At 39.2% G+C, this 27,948-nt stretch overlaps 1 pseudogene; it reads left to right on the top strand.

Moving 5' to 3' along the window:
• The window catches only part of LOC149263364 (uncharacterized), a 101,430-nt pseudogene extending 75,441 nt beyond the window's left edge, over positions 1-25,989 (top strand).
• The last annotated feature ends 1,959 nt before the right edge of the window (positions 25,990-27,948 follow it).

Genomic DNA, 27,948 nt, shown 5'->3' with positions numbered 1-27,948 from the left:
TACCTACCCAAGCTTTAAAAAGCAACACTTCCACTTAATGAGGGAGGTACTTCTTGAAGAGCTGCCTAGAATTATAAGTTGTTCCTCCAACCTTGGCCCAATGTCCTTCTATAGAGGCTTCTCCCTAAATGTGCTTTTAGGTGCCTCGACATGCTCCTAAACATCCATCTACAACATGGCATTTATCCAAACCCTTTGGTCCACTACCATATCTAGATTTATAACCCATGTGATAAATCCTTCCAGCATTGTTCTTGGTTTATAGATCCACTAGAATTTCCTTGTGGATCTGTCTCAGTATTTGAAAGTTTGAAACACCCATGAATATCTATTGCTAATACCTCAATTATTTCAATCTCCCTCTGAGGTTACCTTTTCCAATCTTGTTGGGTGCATTGGGAGAAAACAAGGTAACAATCAATACTGCAACTTTGTCTCTGTTTCCCACCGTACAACTATAATGGTTGTTCTTATCATCCATATGACTGTTATAACTTATCACCACGACACTCTTCTTATGTGATGACACATTATAGCACTCTCTTATGCGCTGCTGGCCTGACATTGACAATCCACAACTATTTGACTCTTGCATGAGCGTCAGAATCACATTAGAAAATTTGAGGTCTAAAATGGGCCTCGTAAGAAAAATTTACAACTAAAATAAAATTTATAGGAACCAATAGGATTCAAGATGATGATGTCAACTTCTTTTTTTTTTTTGAGCTCGTATTTTCAACTTATCTCCCTAAAGTTTTACTCAAATTTTGAGTGGGAGTACTCGTTGGATGCAAAATTTAATTCCTCATCCAAGGATTACCCATGTTGCTTACTTTCGATGGACCCTGCTACACGAAAAATGAGAAATACATGAAAAAATGTGATTGCAATCACGTTTTTTTTTTTTTTTTTTTTTTTTTTTTTTTAATGTATTTCTCATTTGTTGTGTAGTAGAGTCCATCGAAAGTATGCAACATGGGTACTCCTTGGATGAGGAATCAAATTCTGCATCCAACGACTGCTTCCACTCGAAATTTGAGTAAACCCATAGGGAGATAAGTTGAAAATACGAGTTAAAAAAGTAGTTTTTTCTTTTTTTCCCTCTAAAATTTGATGATGTAATCTAATCTTATTTTATTATTTCAATATTATTTTATAATTTCCTTAGGAGGCCCATTTTAGACCTCAAAATTCCTTTAATTACTCCTCTACATGGGCACTTCCTGGCCAGGTAGTGGACTTTACCTCGCATATGGAACTGCTTGGTAGCACTTTACGATTGGGTTTGTCCCACACATGAAAACTACTAGTGGTTGTCAGCTTCATGTCGCTATGGACTGTCTTCCTTAGTTGTTGGCCTTCTACTAGTTGCATGATGGATGCTCCAATTGAGTTTGGAATCTAACCTGATTCATCCGTCAGTGTTGTCCTATCATTTCCGCCTTGCTAGTGGCTCCCACTCGCAGCATCCCAATGACTTGCTTCTCTGCTCTTTGCAATGACCCTTCTCTTGGTGACAACTATTTCTACAACCATCGACTCTAGTTAAGCTCCAGTGGCCTATAAACTACTCCTATAGTGCGACCACTCATCCTCATGCGTTGTGGCTTGTTTGTGACCACTTTTGATGGAGTAGTCTAACGAATCGACGAAAAAACCTTCGTGTTTAGTGCTGACTCATCGCCGGTGAGACCCTATGGAAAAATCCTCCACCCACGTCAAGACCCATAGGCTACGTCTCCTTGAAAATATTTCTCTATCTCCATCCATCATAACTTTCCATCTCCTACTCTAGTTCGTCACCAACAGCTCCATCATCATTAGCATTTGCACGGAACTGGTTTCGTTTTGCACCCCCACCGACGTTGTCCTTGCAACAGGCTACAACACAATATCTCTCCTACCACACGTAACAAAACCCAAAAATTTCTATGGCAGATTAATGGGTAGTTCTGGACCAGTTTGGCTAGCCTTCCCACCTTCTCTTTTTTGAATTCCATGTTCTCCATTCTCAAACACCCTTGTTCTCAAGCCTGTTCATTTTCAAATTTCCTGCACCTTCAGATGGAATCCAAAACTTTAGAGCAATGTTGTTCTTTGATGGTTGTCATTGATCCAAGTGGATATTACTAGCCACTTGCCTATTCCACCTAGACCCCCAGTCGGTTTCATTAGTTTCCTTGTTTAGAGCATCATTTACTATTTTTAGCGGTTTTTTGGGTCTTGAACTTCCGGAGTAGTTTTGACCCCCTAAACGATGTTTTTTTGAGGTTTGCAACAATCCAATAGCTATAGGTAGGGGCGTGTAGCAAATCCTATAATACTCGGATAAATATTTCGAATGAGGTATTGTACACACCAAACAAAGATAATATGACCAAGTTACAGCCCTGGGAAGTTGGTTGCCCAACTAACCCCAATAAGGCTCACAAAGTGTTGACGTTCCATTTCCTGGGGTTAGGGTTTTGGTTGTTTAGGGTTTTCCCTTATTGTTTAATAATAAAAATGCCCTTGAGCCTCATTGTAACACATTTTAGAGGCATGTAGCCGCCACATTGTTTCTGAAAGATAAGTTACCATTGTCCAAGCTAGTTTATTTCCATTCTGTTTGTAAGCATATCAATTCTTTGATATTGATGAAATGAAGTGTTATTTCTACTGCATCTCTGTATTTGTGGTTATATCTGTATTTTTTTGCATTCCTGTTTAAGCTTGGATCAATTGTTTTTCACTTTCAAATCCCTTGCACCCTCAGATATAATCCAATTTCCCTAGTTGGGTTTGTCGTTTTCCATTTTTGTTTACGTGCGCCTATAACCAGAGCAACGAAGTCTGGCGTCACCCACATTGAAGTGCAACAGTAAGTTCAAAATTGAGTTGGTGTTTCCGTTGTTTGTTCATGTAAGAAATTACAAATAAGAAACTTCTTTTTCATGTGTTGGATCAGATTATTGTGCATAAGTTTTGTCTTTTCTGTTTATATTTAAATTTCTGTAGCAGACTTAAACGTAACCCCCAAATGGTGCACCATTATATTTTATTTTATTGAGCTATGGCCTTTATAGGCTCATAAACCTATATTTAACCTGTAGTTATCATCCTGTCCTATTCTACCTACGAAGGTTCCAACTCTGGTTATAAGCATAATGTTGTTTTACTGCATATCAATTCCCACTATTCATTGTAAGATAGTCATTAATACTTGGTCATTGTAGGAAACTTGGTGAAATTTTCTTACTCTTACTCTATTCCATGTTTTCTCACCCAAATTTTATTAAACCCTCCACCTATAGCAACTCAAAGTGGTTCTCATAAAATCAGATTTCCTTGCATTTCTGAGCAAGAATTCAACAATAGGGGATTCACCTTATTATTAATATCAACTATTTAGGTTCATCCTCTACATTACTAATTTAGATTCTAAAAATAAACATTGGTATATATATTTGTTCTTATACACACATTTTCTATCATTTTTGCTACAAATATAATCATCCAATGCATTTGTTTCTAACAATTATATCAGTGGCCTTGTTGTATATCAGAATTTACTCTAGAATTCATAAGTACATTCTTATGCATGTACTACAATTTTGTCTAAGTTACATATCCATCAAGCAACAATTTTTTTCAAAATATACATGAACTATGGAATACTTTTGATGAAAACACATCTAACGATTCTAGAAAGGAAATGTTGATGATGGGTTGCTTTTTTAATTTATGCACTCAATTCTATGTGAAAGGAAAACACATCTTACTGTTCTGGAAAGGAAATTTCGTTATGGGTTTCTTTTTTAATTTATGCAGACAATTTTGTAATGTTTGACTAGTTCCTTAGCAAAAAGATGAGAGCACACAACTAGTTGTTGCTTATCAAGGGATAGGAGGGCACCAAACTTGATTGCCAAAAATCCTTGGTTCATTGTTGCAGCAACAAATTTTTTAATCAATATGAAAACTCGCTGGTTCGATGTTGCAACAATTCACTGGTTCAGTTTTGCAACAATTCACTGGTTGAGAGTTGAGGCAACTCGTTGGTTGACCATTGTGACAACTCGTTGGTTCAACTATGTAGTGCCTCGCCGGTTCATAGTTGCAACAAGTCACTGGTTCACAGTTGTAGCAACTTGCTGGCTCATAGTTACAACAACTCGCTGGTTCACCATTGTGGCAACTTGCTGGTTCATCGTTGCAACCAATTTATGGATCACCGTTGCAACAACTTGTTGGGTCACTGCTGCAGCAACTCCTTGGGTCCTTAGTAATGTATATTTAAGGATAAGGTTGCCCATCCATGATCTCACTCATTCAAATGGTAGTGTTAGACCAAAACAAACCACTTGACACATAAATAAATGTACTCAAGGCAAACAATGGGTCAAGATTGGATTCAAAATATGTGCACAACCTATAAATAATTCCTTTCACTATACTTGATCCAGGTGGATATTGGTGGCGACCCACCTATTCCACTTGTACCCCCACCATTGTTTCTTCCAGTTTTTCAGTTTCCTAAATTGTAGCACAATTTACTATTTTTGACAGTTTTTCGGGTCCTGAACTTCTGGAGCCGTTTTGAGACCCTAAACGAAGTTTTTGGGAAATGGGGGCCAACAAGGGGTGTGGCCTGATGTTGGCCACTCGAAATTTGTAGTCCTCAGATAGATATTTCTAGCGAGGTATTGTGCACGTCAAATGAAGATTGTATGCCAAAGTTACGACCCCGGGATGTTGATGTACGAATTTACCCAAACAGGGCCCATAGTTTACGCTTCATCTCCTAGGGTCAGGCTTTTGGATGTTTACTGTTTTTCATTGTTTCTCAATAATAAATAGGCATTTGAGCCTCATTGTGACATAGTTTAGAGGCATGTAGCCTCTTCTTAGAGATAACCTACCATCGCCCGAGCTAGTCTTATTTCCATTCTGTTTGTAAGCATATTTCAGTATTTGATATTAATGAAATAAAGTGTTATTTCTGCTACATCTTTGTATTTATGGTTATATATGTATTTTTTGCGTTCCTGCTTAAATCCGGATCAGTGGTATCAAAGCGGTCTGCTTTTTCTCTATTTTTCTTTGCATGTCCCTAACGAGGTCGAGATATAAGGAGTTAGGGATCGATTTGGTTGAACCTTTGCAAGATTAGCCTTGAAAACCCCGATGGCCACCCATGGGTGAAGGAAATAAATACGAGGGAGTAGGAGATCCTATCAAAATATTGCTTGAGGAGGCCCTCGGGAAACAAAGGAACGCGAAGATGGATAAATTTGCCCAGATCTATCAACAGTATCCCACTGGCGGCGCATCCACATCCAACAACCACTCTGGAGGTGCCACTCCTTTTAAGGTACAAGTAAACTTTGGCATTCCCATATTTGAGGGCCAAATAGATGCAAACGCCATATATAAATGGTTAAATATGCTAGAAGGATATTTTTCTGTTCATGATTTTTCCAGTCGGGAAACAATTACTTTTGCTCTTCTCAAAGCCGCCCCCCCATCAAGGACTGGTGTGAAACCTACTGTGAGCAGAAGGATGGAAGCATGCCCTCACTATTTTTAGCCACACCCACTTGGAATTCGTTCTGGGATGCCATCAAAGAGAAGTACTACCCTGTCGGGAGCTATGAGGATAAATACATAAAGTGGACCACTCTGTGGCAGGGAAGGGACCAAGGCGTGTCAGAGTTTACCAATGTTTTTTGGCATACCCTTTGCACGAAGTTGGGTATCAAGGATTTTGAGAGACATTTGGTACTCAAGTATCACGACTGCATACACAGGTACATCCAGGATGAGATGGAGTTCCTGGACATCTCCTCACTCGACAGATCGTACCGATACACTGTCAAGATTGAGTAGAATCTTAAACAGAAAAAATGAGACTTTGGGTCTGCGAATCCGAAGAAAGGGAAAGGTGCCCCAAAACGTAGAACAAAGGATATAGCCAAGGCTGGGCGACCCAGGAAAAACCACCAAATTTGTAAGAAAATAACAACACACGAAGCCGAAGAAGGACACGGGAAAGTGGTGTGAGTTCCATAAGAGCTCCACTCACAACACAAGTGAGTGTCGAGCCAAGCAATCACTAGTGGCCGAGTTGAAGGCTTCTGAATCAGATGCATGTTTCGACTCTGAGTCAGAACTCGACAAGGGGAATGACAAAGGGAAGTAGATTATTGGTGCGGAGCTCAACGCCATCGTTGCCACCACGAAGATCTAGAAGGAGGAACCCGAAGATCCAGAGGAGGAGGAGCACCTCTTCCACTCCTAGATGTGCATAAAGGGTTCCCCACTACAATTCATTGTCGACAGTAGAAGCCAAAAGAACCTCATTTCAGCTGAGGTCATGAAGTGGTTGGGCTCACTGAACATAACACACCCACTACCATACACCATCGGGTGGCTTCACCAAGGACGAGATCTTCGCGTCAGCCAGCAGTGCTGCATTCCATACATCATCAAGCCCTTCACAGATGAGGTACTATGTGATGTTGCTCCTCTTGATGTTTGTGATGTATGATTAGGCCAACCATACTTGTGGAAGTGACATGCTATGTATGAGTCAAGGCCTCACATTGTTATTGTTACCTTGGGAAATAAGTTGTATTGGATACCAGAGGTAGCACTGCCTACCACACTCACTTTGGTTACTGCAAAATAATGTAGTAAGCTCATTTCAAAAGCCAGGAAATTTGTTTTCCTGATGATACACCCTCAGGGAAAGAAGAAGATGGTGGCCACGACCCCGAGATAGGGCCCCTCAGCACGACAACAACAAATGGACAAGGTCATGGAGGAGTATGAGGACACCTTCACCTCCCCCGTAGGGGTGTCTCTACACTGTCAGGTCAAGCACTCCATTGATTTGACCCGAGGTGCGTCATTGCCTAATGAACCAATCTATCGGCGCTTTGTTTTGAAGAACAATGAAATCAAGAGGCAGATTCAAGAGCTGTCATAGAAAGGTCACATCCGACCGAGTTCATCACCCTATAGGAGTCTGATCGTGTTGGTATAGAAGAAGGATGGGACTTGGAGACTCTGTATTGACTATCAAGCGCTAAACAAGATCACTGTCTAGAATAGGTACCTAATCCCATGGATTTTTGACCTTTTGGACCAACTCATGGGGGCCAGATATTTCAGCAAGATTGAATTGAAGTCTGGATATCACCAGATACCAATTGAACCCTATGATGTGTGGAAGACTACCTTCAAAGCCAAAGATGGCCTTTTCAAATGGATGGTTATGCCTTTTAGGTTGCTGAATGCTCCTGCAACCTTCGTGAGGCTAATGTATGACATCTTGCGACCATTCACCAACTCATTTGCAGTGGTATACTTAGATGACATCCTGATCTTCAACCAAAGTTGGGAAGAGCACCTCCACCACATCTGGCAGGTTCTCCAAACACTGCGACAACACAAGTTGTGTGCCAATTTGGATAAATGCACTTTTGGCTTAACCCAGGTTCAGTATCTAGGATACATTATTGATGAACGAGGGTTGTGTGTGGATCTAGCGAAGATCCAAGTCATTTGGGATTAGCCAGCCCCAACCACTCTGACAGAGCTCTGCAACTTTCTGGGTCTTGCCAATTTCTACCGCAGGTTCGTGTTAGGGTTCTCTCATGTCACTTGGCCCTTGAGTCAAGTCACCAAGGGAGGAGCAAAAGAAAAATTATTTTGGTCTGAATATCAACATAAGGCATTCCGAGAGTTGAAACATCGCCTCTGCTCTACACTAGTGCTCACATTACCAGACTTGCAACAACCATTTGAGGTCGAGACAGATGCCTCTGACTATGCTATTGGGGTAGTCCTCACTCAACAGGGGCATCCAGTGGCATATCATAGTGAGACACTTTTAGAAACAATACGAAAGTATCCCAATTATGAAAAAGAGATGTATTCCATTGTGCAGGTCTGTCGACAATGGAAGCATTACATTTTGGGGAAGGAAATGGTCATCCACACAGACCACTGAACCCTACAGTTCATATAGATGCAAGGGAAGTTGTAGAATGATCACCATCAGAAGTGGTCCACATACCTGAAACAGTTCCATCTGAATATCACGTATAAGAAGGGTAGCACCAATAATGTTGCAGACTGCCTCATCTGACCACCGATCATGGCGTTACCCACCGTGCTCAACTCTTGTGGGCATGAGACTTCTGATTGGCCACTTCTCTACAAAAGCAACCCATATTAAGCCACACATACCAGACACTCTTGGAGGGTAAGCAAGTTCCATATTTTCACCTCTAGGATGCATTGTTATGCCACCTAGGACACCTTTGTGTTCCTTCAAGTGAGTGTGCCAAGATGATTTGGGAAGCGCACTACAGTCAGTTCGCTGGGAATTTCAGGGTTGAGAAAACAATGGCAGTACTGCAGAACTATTTATATTGGCCGAATCTTCGAGATGATGTCTGGAAGTACATCAGATCCTGAATTACCTGCACCATTCCCAAACTGACCATCAAGAAGAAAGGCCTCTATACTCCGCTACCTACCCCTAGTTGACCTTGGAAATCCATCTCCGTGGATTACATGTTGAGCCTTCTGATGAGCCCCAAAAATGTACAATTATTTGGGCTCATTCAACCTCCTAATTTGGCTTAGTCCACCATTCTCATTTGTTTATTGCATGTTTTTGATTATTTTTATGTTAATAGAGTGAATTTGGTTAGTCATTATGCCAACAAGTCTAATGGGTGCTTTGTGTAGCCTTGTTGGTCAACTTGGAGACAAAATGGAAGGTCTTAATGTGCACTTGGCAGCCAAATTCGTGGGAGAACAAGCTAGAGGATTTGTAGGAAGGTGTCCCCCTCATTTATGGAACCTTACCTCGAATTCTCCACCATCAGCTCGGAGTTCAAAGGCCACCAAATTAATGAGCACAAGGGCAGCCAAGCAAGTCAAGTTGGACTGCTGTTAACTCCAAGTCTTGGGCAGCCAAGTCCCTAACTTTTAGGAGGACTGTTGGGTCCTCAAATTGTATAAATAAGAAGGCTTGGGGCCTCATTTTGGTTAGCTAGTTAGTACTCATTTTGGTTAGCTAGTGGTTGGTCATTTTTGTTAGCTAGTTGGTAGTCATTTTTGGTAGCTAGTAGTTAGTCATTTCGTAGCAGCTAGTTAGTCAATGTGGTTTTAGCTCTTTGTAAGCCAGTTTTGGCATGACATTAGACTTTTGATTATGAATAAAAGCAAACAGTTTTGGATCAGATTTTGAGTTTTTAAAGGAGCCTACAGCTCTCAGGGTTGGGCCCAACCTGAGAGCTCAGGCCTCCTTCCTTTGTATCAATATTGTTCCTTTAGCATTTCGTTTCCATTTTCCTTTACATGCATTTGAGTATAGCTGCTGATTTAGATTTCCTGTAGAAGTCAAACAGATTGGTTTTTATTAGTTAGAACTGCTGTAGTTGTTTGGAAGTAGGCTGAGGCATTACTTAGATCCATTCATGCACTTTCATATTTAACATTGCTTCTTCATTCCACTGCCATGCATGAGTTTCCTTCACAATTTATATTGCTGTTCATTGATTTTATGTCACAGGTAGCTCAGGTTGAAGCATTCTCGTTTTGGTGACACTCACAAGCCTTTGTTTCATCTACACTACTTTCTCTTGCTCCATCACTTCGTCCTCCACCTTGATCACACCTGCAAACACATCTTTGATCCCTGCTCCACTTTGTCATCTCCCAAATTCTTTCACTCCTCACGTACTTCCATTCTCTAGCCCTTTCGCTGACATAGCCCTTTGCCTTCCATCCACCTCCCTACACTCACTTCCCATCCTATTCTTCCACTTCTAAAGCCATCACCAGCCTTATTCCTACCTTACACATCTCCCCCTATCATTCCATCACTCCTCCATCACTTCAAACACCCACGGTAGGTCATCCTGTAGCCATTTGTAAACATCCTGTAGAAAACAGAGTATCCTGTAGGATCCTCCACATCCATCCTGTAGGAGGCCACTCTCTCGGTTTCTGAGCATCTGAATGCGAGGAACCTCTGTGGATGGATGCCAAGGATCCCTAGGGACCTCTTCTAGCCTCCCCAACCTATCCCACGCTTTCCTTCCTTCTCCATCCCATCTGCACAACCAAACCCTAGTTAGCACAAGATCACCATCATTCCACACACTTAAAAGAAAAATACAAAAACATAACTTTCATGATGCAAGTAGTTTAGATCCATGCATTCTCACTTATTAGAGGTAATGACAACATTGGTAGAAGTTGCATTTACATTCCTTGCATTATAGAGGTCAGACTAGTTAAATTAGGGTTTCCTAGGTTTACATGCTTTGATTTGCTTTCGGTTCATTTTTGTCAATTAAAGTAGCCTTTGTTTGAGATTAGCTTTCGTCCATCAATTAGCAAGCTTCTTCTAAGAGCCTATAGAAGTTGGCTTGAGCCCTAGCGGACTTGTGCCAGCTGACCAAGTGACAGCTGCGACAAGAGCTAGTACTTGTGCATATAGCACCGCCGCTTCCAAGTTTGTACGAACTACCGGGTTGATAAAATTAAGAGACAGGAAGCCCCAGGAGTTGTAGCATTATTGCTACAATACTGGAGCTCACCATATTTTTGGCGCCGTTGCCGGGGACGCGGCAGAGTATTGGTGATTGTTGCTATTCTTCTATTTTCTACTACAACCTTCTTCTAAGTAGTTTATTTCATTTCCATTATGCAATTTCATTTATGCAAAAGTAGATTAGCCTTTCTTGCTTTCCTAGATTAGTATTTCCCGCTTTCATAGATTAGCATTTCCTGCTTTCCTAGAATAGCCTTTCAATTCCGCATTTCAATTCTGCAAGCGTAGATTAGTGTTTCAATTTCGCAAGCGTAGCCTAGCATTTCATTCTTGCAATTTGATTTGAGAAAAATAGATTAGTCCTTTCCTGCTTTCATTTCAATTTCGCCAGATAGTTAGTTGCAGTCCAACCTATTTCATGCCTTGTAGGAGTAGAGATAAGTTAGAAAAATGATTGCAAAACACCCCCACTGCTTCACACAGCCAACGTTCTTCTTCGATGGCTGTGATGAAAGAACCCCTGGGTGGACATCAAGACATATCTGAAGAACCTCTAGGGGAGAAGAAGAAGAAAACATTCCTCTGGAGCAAATGGCTACAAGCAGAAATGTTGGGAGCAGTCCCTTATCCAAAGATGAATTTGCAAATCAGATCGAATATTTCAAGAGTGACATGAGGCAGTTCCTTGCCATGCAACTGGATACCTTGCGGATCCAAAAGAAGCAAGAAGAAGCCAAGAGGGCTTTGGTCATTTTTTGCCCTAGGTGCCTTAAAAAGCATCCTAGGAACAAATGTCCAATGCACTCCCTAGAAGTGTGTTTTGTATGTGAAGAATACCATCCTACAGATCAGTGCCCTTCCTTGCCCAGAATCAAAGCTACATATCAAAGAGCCAAGAGAGCCACTGAATCACTCTATTATATGAACCAAAGGAGGCCACATGGACCCATACCCTACCAGCAGGAACTACAAGGGACACCCGAGATCTATTATGACCCTTACCAAGCCACCTTCATGCCTTCTTGGGGTCCCCCTGTTCATCCTTCCTGGTCTACACCTCCTCCTTGGTCATATTCTCCTTGTTCCTTCACAGATCCATATTATGCCCAACCAGTTGCTCATTCATTTCACTCTTATGCTCAGCCACAACCTCAGTGGAATGCACCTTATCAGGAGTGGAGGCCCCAGTATAACTCTCATCCCGCTCATTTTCCTCCACCACCTGCTCATCCACAACCATCGCCTCCTCCTCCACCAAGGCAACCCCAAATGCCTACCCAACCACAATGCCATCCATCTCCATCTCAATTTCACACCTCCACTCAGCTACCCGTACCTCCATTTCCAAAACCATACAATGGAGCAGCTCAACCCGATTGCAAATCTGAGGCACAACATGTGCAAATGATTCCTCGTGAGCTCAATGATGTTCACCAAAGCTCGAGAAAAGTAATGCAAAAAAGAGATCATCTTGAAAGCACTGAAGGACCAAAAGCAAAGGAAGATTCAAAAGAGGAGATCAAAGAACCATGGGCTGCACTTAATGAAGAGAAGAGATCAACATCAAAGATCGAGAAAGATCCTTCATGGTTACCATCAAATCCTCCATGTATTCCAGAGAAAAATCAACAACAAGAGGAAGATCAGAAGGTCATGATAGAAGGTGACATGAAGAATGATCCAAATCAGCAAGATGACCAAGGATATCAAAGCTATATTGAGATATGGTTTCAGAAGGTCACTAAGTTGCAGCAGTACTCTCCTCCTCAACTATGTTTTGTACTTTCAAAGTCAGATCATGTTGTCTCTGAAAGTTGGATAGTTGTCAAAGCATGCATTCCGAGCCTTCACATCATTTTGTCTCTAATCTTGATGTGCACATGGCTCCATTGGAAGTATTCTTATACTTGAAAGTGATTTTGTTTTTTTCAAGTAGGGTAGGGTAGGAAAAAAGAAAAAAAGAAAAAAAAGAGAAAAAGAGAAAGACAAAAAAATGAAAAAAGAGGAAAATAGAAGTCTAAGGTGAAAACCTCCTCGGAGGCGCCTTAGATTGGCTCATTGATTGAAAACCTCCATGAGGCGGTCAATGGGTTGGAAAAAAGAGAAAAGAGAAAAAGATCTTTGGGTGAAAACCTCCCTTGGAGGCGCCCAAGGCAGGCAATTAGGGTGAAAACCTCCATGAGGCGCCCTAGTTGTTTTTCAAAAAAAAAAAAAAAGAGAAAAAGAAAAGAAAAATAAAGCTAATCTCCATTGAATAAGTTCATGTTGCAGCAATGACATTGCAGGTTAAAGGAGGACGTTTCATGATAGGAGGAGCACTCAAATCAAAGACAAAGGAGTTTTTGTGCCTTCTACAGGAAGTTTCGTATCTTCTACAGGAAGCTTACAAAAAAGCCAAATTGATCTCCAAAGAGGACCTGAAGGCTTGGGATATGTCCATGGGGCCTACACTCATCTATATTTCCACTCCTCACCCCTTTTCCATCATTCTTTTCATGTCATTATGCTTCTTTCCTCAAAACTGTGTTTTCTACAGGATGCTCTATATTTCTACAGGAAACATCCTGTAGAACCTTTGGACGAGCCAAATTCAATCTCAAAAATGAATCTAATGGTGGGAATCTGTTGATTAGGCCTACAAGCACTGGTGTGTCCATCCCTTGCCTTTCTCCATCATTCGTCCACCTCCTTGTGCCTCTCATTGTGCTTCTACAGGATCTTCCTGTAGAAATTGTGGGAAACTAGGCATGCATTTCAAAAAGTGGTGTTGCAAGCATGGTAGCTTCCTCAAAGGTTCAAGAGTCCTCCTACAGTCTTCCAACTCATCCTCCACCATCTCCATACCTGCATCACAAACAAAATTCATTTTGTCATCCCATGCAAGCACATGCAAAAAGCCTTGAGGCAAAAATCCATAGAACCAAATTTGTTTTTGCCATAACTTGAAAACCATTCATCCATTTGACAAACCGCTTTATGGGGAATTCTACAAGGTCGATGACAACATGCCTGAGCAGTTTCATGCAATTCCGGTGCACGGTTTCCAAGGAATCAGCCTCCATCACCATCAGCCATTTTTGCATTTTCTCCATAACCGTGCATCCGTTTCAAAACCTGTTTCATGGGGAGATGCACATGGATGATAGTAGCCTACCCAAGCAGTTTCAGCCAATTCCGATGCACGGTTTCCGAGAAATCGAGCTCTGAAATCTTCAGCCATTTTCCAATTTTCTCGAAATCCGTGCATCCATTGATCACGAATTTGCTATGGGAGATGCATCATGATGGTAGGAACATGCCCACCAAGTTTCAGCTCAATCCGATCTACCGTTTGGGAGAAATGGCAAAAAGAAGGTCTGGTTTTGTGACCATGCAGCAGCAGCAGCTTGAACGGGCAAAGTTGAACGTGGAAATGATTGCATGCACTCAGATCCGGCCAGAGGACACCTGCACATGGAAAAAAACAATCAAAGATTAGCAGCCAAGCCACATGCAATCAGAAAAACTAAGCATGCAACAACAGAATCAGAGCAGGCAGCAGCAAGAAGCTCCACAAGCAGCCGTTTGGCTTCAGGTACGTGACAAAACCTATTCCTCTATTGCATGAATCTAATTCAAGAACTGCATGAACGAATGGAATGGTGAAATTAAGCCACGAATATAGGAAGGATCACTTGACATCCAGTTCTTGAGAAAATCACGCAGCATGATCAGTCATTCACGTGGAAGAAAACACAGTTAGTGGCAGATCTGTTGAACTCCAGTGAACAGGGCATCCGTTGATTAACAAATAGAAGGGGACTACAGTTCATAATTACACTGCAGTGGAGACAACAGTTGCATGGGCCAGCACACGTCTCGGCCACCTCACTCAACCAAAAATCACGCAGTAATCTGAGCGCTCAGCTGAACCTCACGAACTGCTGGTCATCTGCACTTGCCACATCATCAACTGAAGTCTGCACAATCTATTAACTTGTCATCCTCCACCCAGCTCTCTCGGCCATATTTTTTAACCCACCTATGCAATCACGTTCTACAGGAAACGGGTGGGGTCTTCTACAGGAAAGTGCAGCAGAGTCTTCTAGAGCAGAGAAGCCTAAGGTTCTTCATCCGGTTTGAAGCTTGAAGAAAGCTCTGAGATCCGACACCATTGTGGAATAAATCCAGTAGCAATAGCAGGCCAGGCAATGCATGCAGAAAACTTGAAGTCAGCAATGCATGGTGAACCTATACATGGGTGTGAAGGCTTGATTTCGTAGAGTGGTTGTTAACTTGTGCAATTTATGTCATCCTCTGCAGCAAAAGAAATTTTTTTACAAGTTTTGGCTTCATCAAATCCTCACTGCAATTAGGTCTTTGAGGTCAAGATACCTTTTTGTTTACAAATAAGCAAATCTCCAGTCTCACGTAGATGAAGGTCTGTGATGAACCTGTTTGAAATGTGGTCAAATCAGTAGCAATAATTAGCTTCCAATTGATATGGCATGATGGTTATTCTGTTCGTCCACATCATGCAGAAGGAAATTTGTGTGAGGACTCATGGGTATAGCTGGCCACCTTCACCTGTCCAGTTAACCTCCCCAACGCTGCATAGATTATCTTGGGTTCTCGGTGTTATATATCTGCTATGATAAATGCACGCCTCTTGATCTGTAGCACAATCCAAGTCCATCCAGATTCCTTGCTCACCCATTGGAATTCCTCATATTTCTTACCTATGTTACATAAGTCTACTTGCCAGCTGCAACATAAATGTTTTATAGTAGCACATAAGTTGTTGGATACAACGAGTCCAAAGAAAAACGTATTCTGTTGCATGTTTCCCTAGCTCCATATTCCCATGGGTTCTAGCTCAGAGTTACAAGCAGCAGGCAGTGGGAAAGAAGAGCAGGAAGGAGGAGAAGATGAAGGCTGCCACAGCCCAGATGAAAGGAGAATCGTCCACAACCAAGCCGGATATAATGGTGCTGTCTGTCTCTACAGGAAGACAGAAAAAGCCACTACAGGACTTTCCTGTAGAAGCCAGCGAACAGTTTCTACAGGAAAGTTTGAAAAAAGGGCAGCAAAAGGAGAAATCGGCCGAGATTTTGGCTAAGGAGGTAGCACCTGTGTTGGCCACCCCAAGCACATCCATCCCCTCTATGAACTCTCATTTCTTTCAAGGTTCGAGCACAATTTAGTCACGGTTCAACCTTCTACAGGAAGCTACAGGACTTTCCTGTAGAAGCCTTTTGGCAGGCCAGAATCAATTTTGGAGAGGGATTCGAAGCTTGAAGTCTGTTGAGGAGGCATGCAGCCACTCTTTTCTTCTATCCTCCACTGGTTTCATCTCCCTTCACCACCATTTCCGCCATCAGATTGAATATACTTGCACAATCATACCCAAGCTGAGAATTCTTTAGGAAAAGGAGCAAGTAGTGGGAAGAAGCAAAGAAGCTTGGTTTCATGACAGAGAAGAGGACATCACTTCAGAAGCTTGGCATGACAAGGAGGCCATCAGGGCCATCAAAGACAAGGAGAGAGATTGGTTGCTCAGAGGATGAGCAACACCTTCAGTAGGGGGGTGATGATGAGCCCCAAAAATGTACAATTATTTGGGCTCATTCAACCTCCTAATTTGGCTTAGTCCACCATTCTCATTTGTTTATTGCATGTTTTTGATTATTTTTATGTTAATAGAGTGAATTTGGTTAGTCATTATGCCAACAAGTCTAATGGGTGCTTTGTGTAGCCTTGTTGGTCAACTTGGAGACAAAATGGAAGGTCTTAATGTGCACTTGGCAGCCAAATTCGTGGGAGAACAAGCTAGAGGATTTGTAGGAAGGTGTCCCCCTCATTTATGGACCCTTACCTCGAATTCTCCACCATCAGCTCGGAGTTCAAAGGCCACCAAATTAATGAGCACAAGGGCAGCCAAGCAAGTCAAGTTGGACTGCTGTTAACTCCAAGTCTTGGGCAGCCAAGTCCCTAACTTTTAGGAGGACTGTTGGGTCCTCAAATTGTATAAATAAGAAGGCTTGGGGCCTCATTTTGGTTAGCTAGTTAGTACTCATTTTGGTTAGCTAGTGGTTGGTCATTTTTGTTAGCTAGTTGGTAGTCATTTTTGGTAGCTAGTAGTTAGTCATTTCGTAGCAGCTAGTTAGTCAATGTGGTTTTAGCTCTTTGTAAGCCAGTTTTGGCATGACATTAGACTTTTGATTATGAATAAAAGCAAGCAGTTTTGGATCAGATTTTGAGTTTTTAAAGGAGCCTACAGCTCTCAGGGTTGGGCCCAACCTGAGAGCTCAGGCCTCCTTCCTTTGTATCAATATTGTTCCTTTAGCATTTCGTTTCCATTTTCCTTTACATGCATTTGAGTATAGCTGCTGATTTAGATTTCCTGTAGAAGTCAAACAGATTGGTTTTTATCAGTTAGAACTGCTGTAGTTGTTTGGAAGTAGGCTGAGGCATTACTTAGATCCATTCATGCACTTTCATATTTAACATTGCTTCTTCATTCCACTGCCATGCATGAGTTTCCTTCACAATTTATATTGCTGTTCATTGATTTTATGTCACAGGTAGCTCAGGTTGAAGCATTCTCGTTTTGGTGACACTCACAAGCCTTTGTTTCATCTACACTACTTTCTCTTGCTCCATCACTTCGTCCTCCACCTTGATCACACCTGCAAACACATCTTTGATCCCTGCTCCACTCTGTCATCTCCCAAATTCTTTCACTCCTCACATACTTCCATTCTCTAGCCCTTTCGTTGACATAGCCCTTTGCCTTCCATCCACCTCCCTACACTCACTTCCCATCCTATTCTTCCACTTCTAAAGCCATCACCAGCCTTATTCCTACCTTACACATCTCCCCCTATCATTCCATCACTCCTCCATCACTTCAAACACCCACGGTAGGTCATCCTGTAGCCATTTGTAAACATCCTGTAGAAAACAGAGTATCCTGTAGGATCCTCCACAGCCATCCTGTAGGAGGCCACTCTCTCGGTTTCTGAGCATCTGAATGCGAGGAACCTCTGTGGATGGATGCCAAGGATCCCTAGGGACCTCTTCTAGCCTCCCCAACCTATCCCACGCTTTCCTTCCTTCTCCATCCCATCTGCACAACCAAACCCTAGTTAGCACAAGATCACCATCATTCCACACACTTAAAAGAAAAATACAAAAACATAACTTTCATGATGCAAGTAGTTTAGATCCATGCATTCTCACTTATTAGAGGTAATGACAACATTGGTAGAAGTTGCATTTACATTCCTTGCATTATAGAGGTCAGACTAGTTAAATTAGGGTTTCCTAGGTTTACATGCTTTGATTTGCTTTCGATTCATTTTTGTCAATTAAAGTAGCCTTTGTTTGAGATTAGCTTTCGTCCATCAATTAGCAAGCTTCTTCTAAGAGCCTATAGAAGTTGGCTTGAGCCCTAGCGGACTTGTGCCAGCTGACCAAGTGACAGCTGCGACAAGAGCTAGTACTTGTGCATATAGCACCGCCGCTTCCAAGTTTGTACGAACTACCGGGTTGATAAAATTAAGAGACAGGAAGCCCCAGGAGTTGTAGCATTATTGCTACAATATTGGAGCTCGCCACCTTCCTTCTACTAAGCATGGAAATGACTGTGTTTTTTTGGTCATTAAGGTGGCCTGTAAGAAGAATAGCTCAACAGAAGCCACTACTAAACTCTTCTTTCAATGAGTGTGGGTACACTTTGGGATCCCACAATCTATCATCTCAGATCGGGAAAACAGGTTCCTCAACACATTTTGGTCCAGTCTCTGGTCGATGCTGGACACCAAGCTCACTAAGTTCACAACTTTCCATCCCCAAATTGATGGCTAGGTAGAGGTCGTCAACAGGATGGTTGTACACATTTTGCGCATGTACAACTCAAAGCATGCACGCACATGGGATGAGAGCCTCCCCTATGTCCAACAAATCTATAACCGGGCTCTCCACAACTTGACTAGCTACAACCCTTTTCAGGTGGGCTTGGGATTCTTGCCACTTTGTCCCATTGATGTGGCCATACCATTTGCATCTACTCAGGAAGATTCAGCTCATGTCCAGTGAGAAGCTGACAAGGCAAACAACTTCATTGAGAAAATTCAACACATCTACCAATAGGTCCATGACATATTGGACAAATCCAATGATAAGTACAAGCAATGACATGATCAACATCGGGTGCCACACAAGTTCTAGGTGGGCGACAAAGTTTGGCTACATTTGCAGAAGGAGCGCCTCGCTGGGCCCCACCGCAAGCTTTGCCCACTCCGATATGGGCCATACACCATCACCAAGGAAGTAGGGGACAATGCCTTTGAGCTTAGTATTCCACCATTCCTTGGTCTGCACCCAGTGTTCAATGTGGACTGCCTTCGGCCCTACTTTCCACCATTGTTGGACACATCCAACATTGCAAAACAACTCACACCAACAGAGTTAAACCCAGACTGCATGGAACAAGCCACAACTAATCGGATCATGGACACATAGATCAAGAACACTTGACAACAAAGGATCCAACTATATTGAGTTATCAAAGCAGGCCAACTCCTTCACCAGGGCAAGTGGCTCACCAGGGACGAAGTTCAACAAAAGTTTCCTCATCTCATGGAGGAACTCAACGCAATGGGGAACATTGCTTCCTAAGGGGGGGTGGGGGAATGATCTAGGTGGATATTGGTGGCCACCCACCTATTCCAATTGGACCCCCACCATTGTTTATTTTAGGTTTTTAGTTTCCTAAATTGTAGTGCAATTTACTATTTTTGGCAGTTTTTTGGGTCCTGAACTTCTGAAGCCATTTTGAGGCTCTAAACGACATTTTTTGGGAAAATGGGGGCCAACATGGGACATTAAACAATGTTTTCCACTCAAAAATTGTATTCCTCAGATAAATATTTTTAACGAGGTATTGTGCACGTCAAACGAAGATCGTATGCCAAAGTTATGACCTCAGGAAGTTGAAGTACCAATTTACCCAAACAGAGCCCATAGTTTGGCACTTCATCTCCTAGGGTTAGGTTTTTGGATGTTTAAGGTTTTCCATTGTTTCTCAATAATAAACAGGCCTTTGAGCCTCATTGTAACATAGTTCAGAGGCATGCAGCCGCCACATCTCTTCTCAGAGATAAGCTACCATCATCTGAGCTAGTCTTATTTCCATTCTGTTTGTAAGCATATTTCAGTGTTTGTTATTAATGAAATGAGGTTTTATTTCTGATGCATCTTTGTATTTATGGTCATATCTGTAATTTGTTGTGTTCCATTTTAAATCCGGATCAATTTTACTTTCCACTGTACGTTTCTCACTATCTTCCCCTCTAAGAATTTTTCTTTCAATAAAATGCAATATATGCCTCCTAATAGACATTCAAATCCTTCTATGGATTTTGAAAGAGACAATCCTGCATGCTTTTGTTGGCTTTTTTCCCCATAAAGTTCATGAAAAGTAGCTTTATCTTAAATTTTGAGGTCATATGGAGTTGTTGGTAATGTTACTATCACTCTCTGCTAAAATTATTGCATACATATGTTCTTGGACTATAGGATTTGGTTATAGGTGGCAAACTTTAAAGCTTTGAATCAAACATTACCAATACTCCTTAAAAGAACAATACATGCCAAATGTAACTTCAGAAGAGGTCATTTATAAAAAAATGTCAAATTGAAATTAAAACCTTTGGAATTTAGATCACTGGAATTACATGGATAATCCTTGTAGATAGGATCTTTTAGAAACAACGTAAAGACCACAGGTAGGGAAATTGTTGCAGCTATGGTAATAAATAGTTGACACTGAGAGAGTTAAGTGATATTTCTCCAAATGAATGAAACAAACCTAAATGAAATATACTATGATATGTCAAACAAAGAGGGAAATTAAAACAATGAGTACGCACTTCTTTCTGGGCTAGAAACTATATGATTTAAGCAATCCTTAAAAGTTGTCTACAACATATTGTCACTCTAAGTTTTTTGTATGGCTTATAGACTATCTTTTAGACAATTCCATAGACTATAAAACATTATATATAAAATAGGTACACACCCAAATTTTCTCTTTATTGATTTATTAGGTACAAATTATTTTTTTCCCTTTTTCTGATGAATGGAGAAGGTCCATGTCTGGAATAAGAAAATTCCATAGACTCTGAAACAAATGATAGATCATATTTAATATTTGGGTTATTATACTTAGTATTTATCTTAGAATTATTTTTATTTGAAGTATCACTCATGTCATCACTTCTGCCCAGACACATACGGGTTATGCCTGACTTCACAAGAACTAAAGAGTACACAATACCTAATTGTGAGATTGTAAACGAAATTAGTGAGTGCATGTATGAAATGAATGATTATTAATTGCAGAAATAGAATGTGTATACTAAGGAATATAATGCATATATTAAGTAGACCCTACCTCCACCTCTAACCATGCATAATTGGATTTATTAGCCACAAATTATTTTTTCCTTTTTCTGATGAATGGGAAAGGTCCATATCTGGAATAAGAAAATTGCATAGACTCTAAGACAACTAATATAGCATCCATGATAGTACAAACTATTGTGAAAAAACCGATAAAAATCATATAAAGACAAAGCCAAAAAATGTTTTGACACTTTATTCTTATTCTTATCTTCTTTTGGTTATCCACCTGGTTATGATCAAGCTTGAAGCTGTAGAACAACTTGTCATATTTTTCTTTGTCTATTCACTGTTGTATTTCTTTCTCCAAGATGAAGTTATGATACAATAGGATTCTTTGCTTCAAATGAATGATTATTAATTGCAACCATTTTCACGGGGGCATAATTCATACCTTGGTATTTGGGATGCACTAACATATTAATTGGAACCGTTTTCCTCCGGGCATCATTTATACCCAGTATTTGGGATGAATTTTAGTTCACAAGGGCTACTACAATAGTTTGTATTGGGTTCATCTTCCCTTTCCATGAGCTCAACGATTAATATATTAGTTTAGGATAATGTTGAATAAATAGTTGGTCAGATACATAGTGGGAGAACAAAGCCCACGGTTCAATCAACAATCAATGGTTCAAGGAATAACAGTAGGGAACATGACCCTCAATGCCAATTGGGGAGAGGTGACATGGGAACCTATTAATTACTTCACTCATTGGGAATTGCTAAATATATTACCCTTTTCTAATGGTGTTATTTAGGATAGAATATGATTCTCAATCATTCAGTTGGGTTGGGTCCAATAGAAAGGGAGAAATAAAGGGCTTAAGCTCATTGTGTGGTGTGAGAAAAGGGCCTAATCTCATTTTCCTTTAGTTCAGTGATCCCATCAGATAATGGTTCCAATAAATGAGCCATATAGAGCTATATATTGGACCAGGAAGGAGGATATTATGACCTAGAGAATGGGGTTTCTTGCCTATCAACCTCAGCCTTTATTTCAACCATGAGCATGAGCAATTCAACGAGTCAATCTCTAAGATGTGGGATTTTTTGATTTCAACTTGTAGAGACCAGATCAATTTATAAAACAATACTTCAACCAATATGAAAACAACAAGACATTAGTTGACAATTATGAGGATGCAGTTTAGAAATCCTAGTCAAGTATGTTATTTCAGTAGGGTATTATCATTTTATTAGGTCTTCCCCACTTTGGACATATGCGTATGATTTCATCATTTTTCATATTTCTATTAACTAAGCTTCATGGTGGATTTCTATTTTTGGATAAGCCTTACCCCATAGACTAGGATAGCATGCACCGAGTCTTACATTTACTTAGAAAACTGATCTGCAACCTGCTTGTAGGATTGTGAAGAGTGGATAAACTATTGTAAAGCCTTTGTAAAGGCATGGATCAACCTTTATTTCAACCATGAGAATGAGTGATTCAACGGGTCAATCTCTAGAGATATGGGATTTGTGGATTACAACCCACAAAACCAAGATCAATTTGTTAAATTTTAATGTGGCTAATCTTCAGCAAGAGAGCATTTACTTGGGAGATTCTTCAAAAAAAATATATTTCGAAGGCCCAACTAGGGGGAACACAATCCTTAGGGCTTATGTAAATTTACTAAAAATAACTGCAATAAAAATAATACAATTTTTTTCATAAATTCTTGTCTGTCTAGAGTCAGTAGGTGATGGTAGCTGCCTCTAACAGGTAGACGCAAACATAGAAATATTTAGAAAACACAAACCTAGTATTAAGGTAATTCATTAATAGTTTTTTGTAATCTAAAAATTTTGGAAAATGAACTGACATGCTGAACAAAGATTCTAGACTATGAAAATCTATCCAAAATGTACTCGAGTCATTGAAGTTAGGGTAGTGGGTGAATCTTTCAAGATTTTGTTTGTGTGCCTGCTTTGAATTTGTATAAATTTAATGATAAAATAATTGTTTGTGTAGAAATTGCAGGAACACTATTGGACACAGGAAGTGGAGATTATTGCTGGGCAACCTAGTCTCGAAAATTCCTTTGCACAAGAACCTCAAAGTATGTATTACTAATCCTCTTGATCATCTTGTTCATCTCAATTTTTCTAATATGTTGTAGGGAAAAATAAAATGATGTATTTATCTTATTCATAATTCTCCCTCTTGGTTTATGTTGTTTTTTGATTAATTGTTTTTCTATTTGATAGGCACTACCGATACATGACCAAGTGTTGATTTTGATAATGCGTAACTTTATAACATTTCTCTACCATTAAAATTCATTGATAAGTTTACCTCATAATATTTTACATGAGATAAGGTTTCTATGGAAGAACTTTACCCTCAAGGGTCTAGATATGTGTCAATATCTAGAAATAGAAATGGTGAAGCTGCCATAACTTATATGCATGCTACAAATTTTGAAGCTCTTATGCCAAATATTTGACATATGGATATGTGTCAATGTCTAGAAATACCTGTGATTTCATCATTTGTCATATTTCTATTAACTAAGATTCATGGTCGAATTTTGTTGTTGGATAAGCCTTACAACATAGACTAGGATACCATGCACCGAGTCTTAGGTTTACTTAGAAAACTGATCTACAACCTGCTTGTAGAATTGTGAAGAGTGGATAACCTATTGTAAAGCCTTTGTAAAGGCATGGATCAACCTTTCTTTTAACCATGGGCATGAGCGATTCAACGGGTTAAGATCTAGAGATATGGGATTCGTGGATTACAACCCCCAAAACCAAGATCAATTTATAAATTTTAGTGTGGCTACTCTTCAACAAGAGGATATTTTCTTGGGATATTCTTCAAAAAAAGGTATTTTGAAGGCCCAACCAAGGGAAACACAATCCTTAGGGCTTATGTAAATTTACAAAAAATTAACTACAATACAAATAACACAAAACAAAATTTCACAAATTCTTGTCCATCTAGACTTAGTAGGTGATGGTAGTTGCCTCTAATAGGTAGACATGAACATAGGAGGATTCAGAAAACATAGACCCAATATTCAAGTAATTCATTAATATTTTTTTTATAATTGGAAATTATGGAGAATGAACTGAAATGCGGAACAAAGCTTATAGATTATGAAAACCTATCCAAAATGTACTCAAGTAATTGAAGTTAAGGTAGTGGGTGAATGTTTCAAAATTTTATTTGCGTGCCTGATTTGAATTTGTATATATTTAATGATAAAATAATTGTTTGTGTAGAAATTGTAGGAACACTGTTAGGCATAGGAAGTTGATATTATTGCTGGACAACCTAGCCTTGAAAATTCCTCTGCATAAGAACCTCAAAGTATGTATTACTAATATACTTGATCATCTTGTTCATCTCAATTTTTCTAATATGGTGTAGGGAAAAATAAAATGATGTATTTATCTTATTTAGAATTCTCCCCCTTGGTTTTTGATGTTTTTGACTAATTGTTTTTCTATTTGATAGGCACTACCGATACATGGACAAATGTTGATACTGATAATGTAGACCTTTATAACATTCCTCTGCCATCAAAATTCATTGATAATTTTACCTTAGGATCTTTTACAAGAAAAAATGTTTCTCTGGAAGAACTTTACCCTAAAGGGTCTGGATATGTGTCAATATCCAAAAATAGAAATGGTGAAGCTGCCATAACTTATATGCATGCTACAAAAATTGAAACTCTTATGCCAAAGATTTAGCATCTGGATATGTGTCAATATCCATAAATACCTGTGATTTCATCATTTGTCAGATTTCTATTAACTAAGCTTCATGATGTATTTCTATTGTTGGATATGCCTTACCCCATAGACCAGGATACCGTGCATTAAGTCTTAGGTTTACTTAGAAAATTGATTTGCAACATTCTTGTAGAATTGTGAAGAGTGAATAAACTATTGTAAAACCTCTGTAAAGGCATGGGTCAACCTTTCTTTCAACCATGAGCGTGAGCGATTCAACGGGTCAAGCTATAGAGATATGGGACTCGTAGATTACAACCTACATAACCAAGATCAATTTATAAATTTTCGTGTGGCTACTCTTCAACAAGAGGGAATTTACTTGGGATATTCTTAAGAAAAAAGTATTTTGAAGGTCCAACTAGGGGAAACGTAATCCTTAGAGATAATGTAAATTTACAAAAAATTAACTACAATAAAAATAATACAAAATAAAATTTCACAAGTTATTTTCTGTAGAGTCAATAGGTGATGGTAGATGCCTCTAACAGGTAGACATGAACATAGGAAGATTCATAAAACATAGACCCAATATTTAGGTAATTCATTAATAATTTTTTGTAATCTGAAAATTCTGGAAAATGAACTCACATGCTAAACAAAGCTTCTAGATTATGAAAAGCTATCCAAAATGTACTCGAGTCATTGAAGTTAAGGTAGTGGGTGAATCTTTCAAGATTTTGTTTGCGTGCCTACTTTGAATTTGTATAAATTTAATGATAAAATAATTGTTTGTGTAGAAATTACAGGAACATTGTCGGACACAGGAAGTGGAGATTATCGCTGGACAACCTAGCCTTGAAAATTCCTCTGCACAAGAACCTCAAAGTATGTATTACTAATCTTCTTGATCATCTTGTTCATCTCAATTTTTCTAATATGGTGTAGGGAAAAATAAAAAGATGTATTTATCTTATTCAAAATTCCCTCCCTTGGTTTATGATGTTTTTGACTAATTGTTTTTCTATTTGATAGGTGCTACCAATACATGGCCAAGTGTTGATATTGATAATGCAGACCTTTATAACAGTCCTCTGCCATCAAAATCCATTGATAAGTTTACCTCAAAATATTTTACAAGACAAAATGTTTCTCTGGAAGAAATTTACCCTAAAGGGTCTAGATATGTGTCAATATCTAGAAATAGAAATGGTGAAGCTACCGTAACTGATATGCATGCTACAAAAAATGAAGCTCTTATGCCAAATATTTGGCATATGGATATGTGTTAATATCTAGAAATATAAATGGTGAAGCTGCCATAACTTATATGCATGCTACAAAAATTGAAGTTCTTATGCCAAAGCTTTGGCATTCTGACTACTATATGGAACCAACAATATAAGAATTAGCAGTGAAAGAGAGTGCGGAACCTGATTATTGTTGTCAGGTTAAATATTTTGTCATAGGTAGAAGAGGTTATGGATCAATGAAGTTTTTTGGGGAAACATATATGGCATTTTGACTACTATATAAGCGGTCGAAAATGTACAGTTGACAAAATTCAAGCTGGAAAAATTGTTACAGTTAGGGATTAATTAAGCATCCATCAAAGAAATAAGAAAAGAGAAATAGGACTTACCTCACACAAGAAAGAGAAAGAATTTTTTTGGAAGAAGAAGCGAATATGCTACCCTGAAATCTCTAATTGTCATAGAACAAAATTTCCAATCGTCACAGAACATAACAACAAATTTTCTAGAAGAACCAATGAATAGAGGAAATAAAGAAACAAATGGATGACTTTAAAGGAAAGTATGATAAACCTAGGAGACTAGATAGCCCTAACTAATAACCAACAAACCCAGCCATTGGGTGCGCCCCACTTCATCCATCCAAAACTCAGCTTCGTCGTCGTCAGTGGCTGAATAGCTACCTTATTCGGATATAGGGGCAGGTGCAAGTGACAAAGGAGGCTATCGCAGTTATCCTTCCACATATATGCTTTCTCTCCCACTACGTAGTTGACTGTTCACGCTGAGCAGGGGCTCTGCAATTTTTTGTTAAGTATTATTAATTTCTAACTATTTTTTTTTTTTTTTTTAATAATGCTTAATGTTTTAATCTAATGACAAACCATTGTTCAATCATCTAACAATGGATTTGATAGTGAATAATGTTGTAGAGTGGAAATTGGGGGAGTTCTTCCCAAAGGGAAATGCCTTACAACGTAAAAATAAGAATTTGATAAATTTCCTTGTAATATTTAGGAAATATGACTTATCTTGATTTATCTAAAGTTTTAAGTGGATCTAATTTTAGTTTATGATGACATTTATTTTAAGTTTAATAAAGAATGTATCAACTAGTGTAGTGTGACACTTCTGCATAGAGATTGTAAGTGTCAATTAGTTAAAACTAGTGATCCTTCAAACTATGTGAATCTTCTATCAATTTTAGCATTTTTAAACAAACAATCACTTATTTTTTGAATAACAAGCAACATTTCTCTTCTAATAACCTACCAAATCTAATTATTATGTTGATAGACATGTCTCTTTTAGAATCTGACTTATAAAATTTAATTTAATTATCAATAATTAGTAGGTGGATGGTAGGGATTCAACCTCCATGGAATATTTTAGAATATTATTATATGTAGTTAGAGATCGAAAGTTGAGATTTATCTCAAAAGTAGTTATGCCCATTTTTCCTTTTTAATTAAATTGATTATGATTAAAAAAAATGTGATATGCATGAGTTATGGTATGTTGGGCATGTGGTATTAGTAATGTATTGGCCCATGGTATTGTAACAAAGCCAATTTACAATTTAAGAATCTCCATGGTTTAGAATCTTGCTACATGTTTTTTTTTAATGTATATAATAATCATAATAAATTGATAATTTAATTAATTTTTATGATATATTTTAGCCTTTGTAATGTGAGATGTATCATGAGTTAAGTGTTTTGATGTCTATAGAAGCTCACCAACTTTATAATTTATATGGTTGTGTGATATAGTTTTAGTGGGCCTAATGGCTAAGTATGTAAGTCACATGTTCAATTCCAAAGTGGGGTAGGGCATGTACACATGAGCAAGTTATTATTTGCATGTATTTGTGTGGTGCTAGGAAGGTACCAATACTCTCACTCTCACCTTTGGTCTATATTATTGGATGATTTATATTTCTTTAAATTGGGAGATGCCAATGCCCTAAATTTTACTACAGAAAAAAACCTACCAAGC

Source organism: Pinus tabuliformis, chromosome 6 (genome assembly GCF_031772625.1).
Source record: "Pinus tabuliformis cultivar Carrire ecotype Pingquan chromosome 6, CPIR1, whole genome shotgun sequence".
In the NCBI taxonomy this organism is placed as follows: domain Eukaryota; kingdom Viridiplantae; phylum Streptophyta; class Pinopsida; order Pinales; family Pinaceae; genus Pinus; species Pinus tabuliformis.
This window is presented reverse-complemented; position numbering and strand designations above follow the sequence as displayed.